The sequence below is a fragment of the Triticum dicoccoides genome, chromosome 2B (assembly GCF_002162155.2).
Source record: "Triticum dicoccoides isolate Atlit2015 ecotype Zavitan chromosome 2B, WEW_v2.0, whole genome shotgun sequence".
Classification (NCBI taxonomy): Eukaryota; Viridiplantae; Streptophyta; class Magnoliopsida; order Poales; family Poaceae; genus Triticum; species Triticum dicoccoides.
Genome location: NC_041383.1, coordinates 785728363 through 785736043, shown reverse-complemented (window position 1 = coordinate 785736043; position 7681 = coordinate 785728363).

Here is a 7681-nt window from a genome sequence, read left to right as displayed (position 1 = left end):
GGTGGAGGGGGAGGGGAGACAGCCCTAGGTGCACCCCAAAGGGTCGGGCCTGCCCTAGGCGCCCCACTTCTTTCTTGGCGCGTGGGGAGGGGGGAGGGGGAAGGGGGTGGCTGCCTTATGGCGCCTCCCCTTCCTTCTCCCTTGCGTCCAGAAAGGTAGGAGGGGGCCAGCCCCTCCTCTTTCCTTCCCCTGGGGCCGGAGGCCAGGAGGTGGGCGTGCCAGCCCCCTTGTGGGTTTGTGTGCTCCCTCCTTTTGGCCCGTTAGGCCCAACAACCCCCTGTGGCCTTCTGGGCCCCCTTCTGCCAGAGCATACCAAAACTCTTCCGGAGACCAAATAATATCATCATATATATCAATCTTTACCTTCGAACCATTCCAGAGCTCCTCGTCGTGTCTGTGATCTCATCCGAGACTCCGAACAACATTCGATCACCAACATACATAACTCATATAATACTATATCGTCAACGAATGTTAAGCGTGCGGACCCTACGGGTTTGAGAATGATGTAGACATGACCAAGACGCTTCTCCGGTCAATAACCAATAGCAGGACCTGGATGCCCATATTAGTTCCTACATATTCTACGAAGATCTTTATCGGTTGAACTTTTATGACAACATACGTAGTTCCTTTGTCTGTCGGTATGTTACTTGCCAGAGATTCAATCGTCTGTATCTCCATACCTAGTTCAATCTCGTCACCGGCAAGTCTCTTTACTCGTTCCGCAATACATCATCTCTTAAGTAACTCCTTAGTCACTTTTCTTGCAAGCTTCTTGTGATGATATATTACCGAGAGGGCACAGAGATACCTCTCCATCATATGGAGTGACAAATCCCAATCTCGATTCACGCCAACTCAACAGACACCTTCGGAGATACCTGTAGAGCACATTTATGATCACCCAGTTATGAAGTGATGATTGATAGCACATAAGGTATTCCTCCTGTATCTGGGAGTTGCGTGATCTCATGGTCGAAGGAATATGTATTTGACATTAAGAAAGCAGTAGCAATAAACTGAACGATCATATACTAAGCTAACGGATGGGTCTTGTCCATCACATCATTCTCCTAATGATTTGATCCCGTTATCAAGTGACAACTCATGTCTAGTGGTCTGAAAACCTTAACCATCTTTTGATCAACGAGCTAGTTTAGTAGAGGCTTACTAGGGACTTGGTATTTGCTTATGTATCCACACATGTATTTAAGTTTCCGATACAATTATAGCATGAATAATAAACCTTTATCAGGTTTAAGGAAATATAATAATAACCACTTTATTATTGCCTCTAGGACATATTTCCAACAGTCTCCCACTTGCACTAGAGTTAATAATCTAGATTACATAGTAATGAATTTAACACTCATGGAGTCTTGGTGTTGATCATGTTTTGCCCGCGGAAGAGGTTTAGTCAATGGGTCTGCCACATTCAGATCCGTATGTACTTTGCAAATTTCTGTGTCTCCATCCTTGACCTTTCCACGAATGGAGTTGAAGCGTCGCTGATGTGTTTGGTTCTCTTGTGAAACCTGGACTCCTTGGCTAAGGAAATTGCTCCAGTGTTGTCACAAAAGATTGTCATTGGACCCGATGCACCGGGTATTACACCTAGATCGGATATGAACTCCTTCATCCAGACTCCTTCACGCGCTGCTTCCGAAGCATCTATGTACTCTGTTTCACATGTAGATCCCGTCACGACGCTCTGCTTAGAACTACACCAACTGACAGCTCCACCATTCAATATAAATACATATCTGGTTTGAGGCTTAGAGTCATCTGGATCTGTGTCGAAGCTAGCATCGACGTAATGCTTTACGACGAGCTCTTCGTCACCTCATAAATGGGAAACATATCCTTGGTCCTTTTCAGGTACTTTAGGGTATTCTTGACCACTGTCTAGTGATCCACTCCTGGATTACTTTGGTACCTCCCTTGGTACCTCCCTGCCAAACTTATGCCAAGGCACACATCAGGTCTGGTACACAGCATGGCGTACATTATAGAACCTGTGGCTGAGGCATAGGGAATGACTTTCATTCTCTCTCTATCTTCTGCCGTGGTCGGACTTTGACACCTTGCAACACAGGCAAGACCCTTTCTTTGACTGGTCCATTTTGAACTTCTTCAGAACTTTGTCAAGGTATGTGCTTTGTGAAAGTCCTATTAAGCGTCTCGAGCTATCCCAATAGATCTTGATGCCCAATATGTAAGCAGCTTCACCGAGGTCTTTCATTGAAAAAAATCTTATTCAAAGATTCTTTTATGCTATCCAAAAATTCTATATCATTTCCAATCAGCAATATGTCATCCACATATTATCTCAGAAATGCTATAGGGCTCCCACTCACTTTCTTGTAAATACAGGCTTCACTGTAAGTCTGTATAAAACCAAATGCTTTGATCACCTCATCAAAGCGTATATTCCAACTCCGAGATGCTTGCACCAGTCCATAGATGGATCACTGGAGCTTGCACACTTTGTTAGCGCCCTTAAGTTCAACAAAACCTTCGGGTTGCATCATATACAACTCTTCTTTAAGAAACCCATTAAGGAATGCAGTTTTGTCGTCCATTTGCTAGATTTCGTAACCATAAAATGCAGCAATTGCTAACATGATTCTGACAGACTTAAGCATCGCTACAGGTGAGAAAGTCTCATCGTAGTCAACCCCTTGAACTGTTGGGGAACGTTGCAGAAAACAAAAATTTTCCTACTCGTTTCACCAAGATCATCTAGGAGTTCATCTAGCAACGAGTGATTAGATGCATCTACATACCTTTGTAGATCGCGAGCGGAAGCGTTCAAAAGAACGGTGATGATGTAGTCGTACTCGACGTGATCCAAATCACCGATGACCAGCGCCGAACGGACGGCACCTCCGCGTTCAACACACGTACGGGACGGGAGACGTCTCCTCCTTCTTGATCCAGCAAGGGGGGAGGAGAGGTTGATGAAGATCCAGCAGCACGACGGCGTGGTGGTGGATGCAGGGCGTCACAGCAGCAGGGCTTCGCCGAGACTACGAGGGAGAGACGTAACGGGGAGAGATGGAGGCGCCAGGGGCTGGTATATCAAGTCCCTCCTCTCCCCCACTATATATAGGGGTGCCAAGGGGGGTGGCCGGCCCTAGTAGATGAGATCTACTAGGGGGGGCGGCGGCCTAGGGGAGGTTTCCCTCCCCCCCAAGGCACCTAGGGGTGCCTTCCACCACCATGGACTCTTCCATGGTGGAAACCCTAGGCGCATGGGCCTATAGGGGCTGGTGCCCTTGGCCCATCTAGGCCAAGGCGCACCCCCTACAGCCCATGTGGCCCCCCGGGACAGGTGGCCCCCCGGGACAGGTGGCCCCACCCGGTGGACCCCCGGGACCCTTTCGGTGGTCCCGGTACAATACCGATAACCCCGAAACTTGTCCCGATGCCCGAAATAGCACTTCCTATATATAATTCTTTACCTCCGGACCATTCCGGAACTCCTCGTGACGTCCGGGATCTCATCCGGGACTCCGAACAACATTTGGGCTTCTGCATATACATATCTTCATAACCCTAGCGTCACCGAACCTTAAGTGTGTAGACCCTACGGGTTCGGGAGACAAGCAGACATGACCAAGACGACTCTCCGGTCAATAACCAACAGCGGGATCTGGATACCCATGTTGGCTCCCACATGCTCCACGATGATCTCATTGGATGAACCACGATGTCGAGGATTTAATCAATCCCGTACGCTATTCCCTTTGTCTATCGATATGTTACTTGCCCGAGATTCGATCGTCGGTATCCCAATACCTCGTTCAATCTCGTTACCGGCAAGTCACTTTACTCGTACCGTAATGCATGATCCCGTGACCAGACACTTGGTCACTCTGAGCTCATTATGATGATGCATTACCGAGTGGGCCCAGTGATACCTCTCCGTCATACGGAGTGACAAATCCCAGTCTTGATCCATGTCACCCAACAGACACTTTCGGAGATACCCGTAGTCTACCTTTATAGTCACCCAGTTACTTTGTGACGTTTGGCACACCCAAAGCACTCCTACGGTATCCGGGAGTTACACGATCTCATGGTCAAAGGAATAGATACTTGACATTAGAAAACTCTAGCAAACGAACTATACGATCTTGTGCTATGTTTAGGATTGGGTCTTGTCCATCACATCATTCTCCCAATGATGTGATCTCGTTATCAATGACATCCAGTGTCCATAGTCAGGAAACCATGACTATCTGTTGATCAACGAGCTAGTCAACTAGAGGCTCACTAGGGACATGTTGGTGTCTGTTATTCACACATGTATTACAATTTCCGAATAACACAATTATAGCATGAATAAAGACAATTATCATGAACAAGGAAATATAATAATAATGCTTTTATTATTGCCTCTAGGGCATATTTCCAACAGTCTCCCACTTGCACTAGAGTCAATAATCTAGTTACATTGTGATGAATCGAACACCCATGGAATTCTGGTGTTGATCATGTTTTGCTCTAGGGAGAGGTTTAGTCAACGGATCTGCTACATTCAGGTCCGTATGTACTTTACAAATCTCTATGTCTCCATCTTGAACATTTTCACGAATGGAGTTGAAGCGACGCTTGATGTGCCTTGTCTTCTTGTGAAACCTGGGCTCCTTGGCAAGTGCAATAGCTCCAGTGTTGTCACAGAAGAGCTTGATCGGCCCCGACGCATTGGGTATGACTCCTAGGTCGGTGATGAACTCCTTCACCCATATTGCTTCATGTGCTGCCTCCGAGGCTGCCATGTACTCCGCTTCACATGTAGATCCCGCCACGACGCTTTGCTTGCAACTGCACCAGCTTACTGCCCCACCATTCAAAATATACACGTATCCGGTTTGTGACTTAGAGTCATCCAGATCTGTGTCGAAGCTAGCGTCGATGTAACCCTTTACGACGAGCTCTTCATCACCTCCATAAACGAGAAACATTTCCTTAGTCCTTTTCAGGTACTTCAGGATATTCTTGACCGCTGTCCAGTGTTCCTTGCCGGGATTACTTTGGTACCTTCCTACCAAACTTACGGCAAAGTTTACATCAGGTCTGGTACACAGCATGGCATACATAATAGAACCTATGGCTGAGGCATAGGGGATGACGCTCATCTCTTCTATATCTTCTGCCGTGGTCGGACATTGAGCTGAGCTCAATTTCACACCTTGTAACACAGGCAAGAACCCCTTCTTGGATTGATCCATATTGAACTTCTTCAATATCTTATCAAGGTATGTGCTTTGTGAAAGACCTATGAGGCGTCTCGATCTATCTCTATAGATTTTGATGCCTAATATATAAGCAGCTTCTCCAAGGTCCTTCATTGAAAAACTTTTATTCAAGTAGGCCTTGATGCTGTCCAAGAGTTCTATATCATTTCCCATCAAAAGTATGTCATCTACATATAATATGAGAAATGCTACAGAGCTCCCACTCACTTTCTTGTAAACGCAGGCTTCTCCATAAGTCTGTGTAAACCCAAACGCTTTGATCATCTCATCAAAGCGAATGTTCCAACTCCGAGATGCTTGCACCAGCCCATAAATCGAGCGTTGGAGCCTGCACACTTTGTCAGCATTCTTAGGATCGACAAAACCTTCCGGCTGCATCATATACAATTCTTCCTTAAGGAAACCATTAAGGAATGCCGTTTTGACGTCCATTTGCCATATTTCGTAATCATAGAATGCGGCAATTGCTAACATGATTCGGACGGACTTCAGCTTCGCTACCGGTGAGAAAGTCTCATCGTAGTCAACCCCTTGAACTTGTCGATAACCCTTAGCGACAAGCCGAGCTTTATAGATGGTCACATTACCATCCGCGTCTGTCTTCCTCTTAAAGATCCATTTATTTTCTATGGCTCGCCGCTCAATGGGCAAGTCAGTCAAAGTCCATACTTTGTTTTCATACATGGATCCTATCTCGGATTTCATGGCTTCTAGCCATTTGTCGGAATCCGGGCCCGCCATTGCTTCTTCATAGTTCGAAGGTTCACCGTTGTCTAACAGCATGATTTCCAAGACAGGGTTGCCGTACCACTCTGGTGCGGAACGTGTCCTTGTGGACCTTCGAATTTCAGTAGGGGCTTGATCAGAAGTATCTTGATAATTAACTTCCTCTTTAGTCGGTGCAGGCACCTCAGGAACATTTTCTTGAGTTGCGCCATTTTCCGGTTCAAGAGGTAATACTTCATCAAGCTCTACTTTCCTCCCACTTACTTCTTTCGAGAGAAACTCTTTCTCCAGAAAGGACCCATTCTTGGCAACAAAGATCTTGCCTTCGGATCTGAGGTAGAAGGTGTACCCAATAGTTTCTTTTGGGTATCCTATGAAGACGCATTTTTCCGACTTGGGTTCGAGCTTTTCAGGTTGAAGTTTCTTGACATAAGCATCGCATCCCCAAACTTTTAGAAACGACAGCTTAGGTTTCTTCCCAAACCATAATTCATACGGTGTCGTCTCAACGGATTTCGACGGAGCCCTATTTAAAGTGAATGCGGCAGTCTCTAAAGCATAGCCCCAAAAAGAAAGCGGTAAATCGGTAAGAGACATCATAGATCGCACCATATCTAATAGAGTGCGATTACGACGTTCGGACACACCATTACGCTGAGGTGTTCCAGGCGGCGTGAGTTGTGAAACTATTCCACATTTTCTTAAGTGTGCCCCAAACTCATGACTCAAGTATTCTCCTCCACGATCTGATCGTAGAAACTTGATTTTCCTGTCACGTTGATTTTCAACCTCACTCTGAAATTCCTTGAACTTTTCAAAGGTTTCAGACTTGTGTTTCATTAAGTAGATATACCCATACCTACTTAAATCATCAGTGAGGGTGAGAACATAACGATAGCCACCGCGAGCCTCAACACTCATTGGACCGCACACATCAGTATGTATGATTTCCAATAAGTCGGTTGCTCGCTCCATTGTTCCTGAGAACGGAGTCTTGGTCATTTTACCCATAAGGCATGGTTCGCACGTGTCAAATGATTCATAATCAAGAGACTCTAAAAGTCCATCAGCATGGAGCTTCTTCATGCGTTTAACACCTATGTGACCAAGGCGGTAGTGCCACAAGTATGTGGGACTATCATTATCAACCTTACTTCTTTTGGTACTCACATTATGAATATGTGTAGCATCACGTTCGAGATTCATAAGGAATAAACCATTCACCATAGGAGCATGACCATAAAACATATCTCTCATAAAAATGGAACAACCATTATTCTCAGATTTAAAAGAGTAGCCATCTCGAATTAAACGAGATCCCGATACAATGTTCATGCTCAAAGCTGGCACTAAATAACAATTATTAAGGTTTAAAACTAATCCCGAAGGGAGATGCAGAGGTAGCGTGCCGACGGCGATCACATTGACCTTGGAACCATTCCCGACGCGCATCGTCACCTCGTCCTTTGCCAGTTTCCGCTTATTCCGCAGCCCCTGATTTGAGTTACAAATGTGAGCAACTGCACCGGTATCAAATACCCAGGAGCCACTACGGGCACTAGTAAGGTACACATCAATTACATGTATATCACATATACCTTTTGTTTTGCCGGCCTTCTTATCCGCTAAGTACTTAGGGCAGTTCCGCTTCCAGTGACCGCTTCCCTTGCAATAAAAGCACTCAGTCT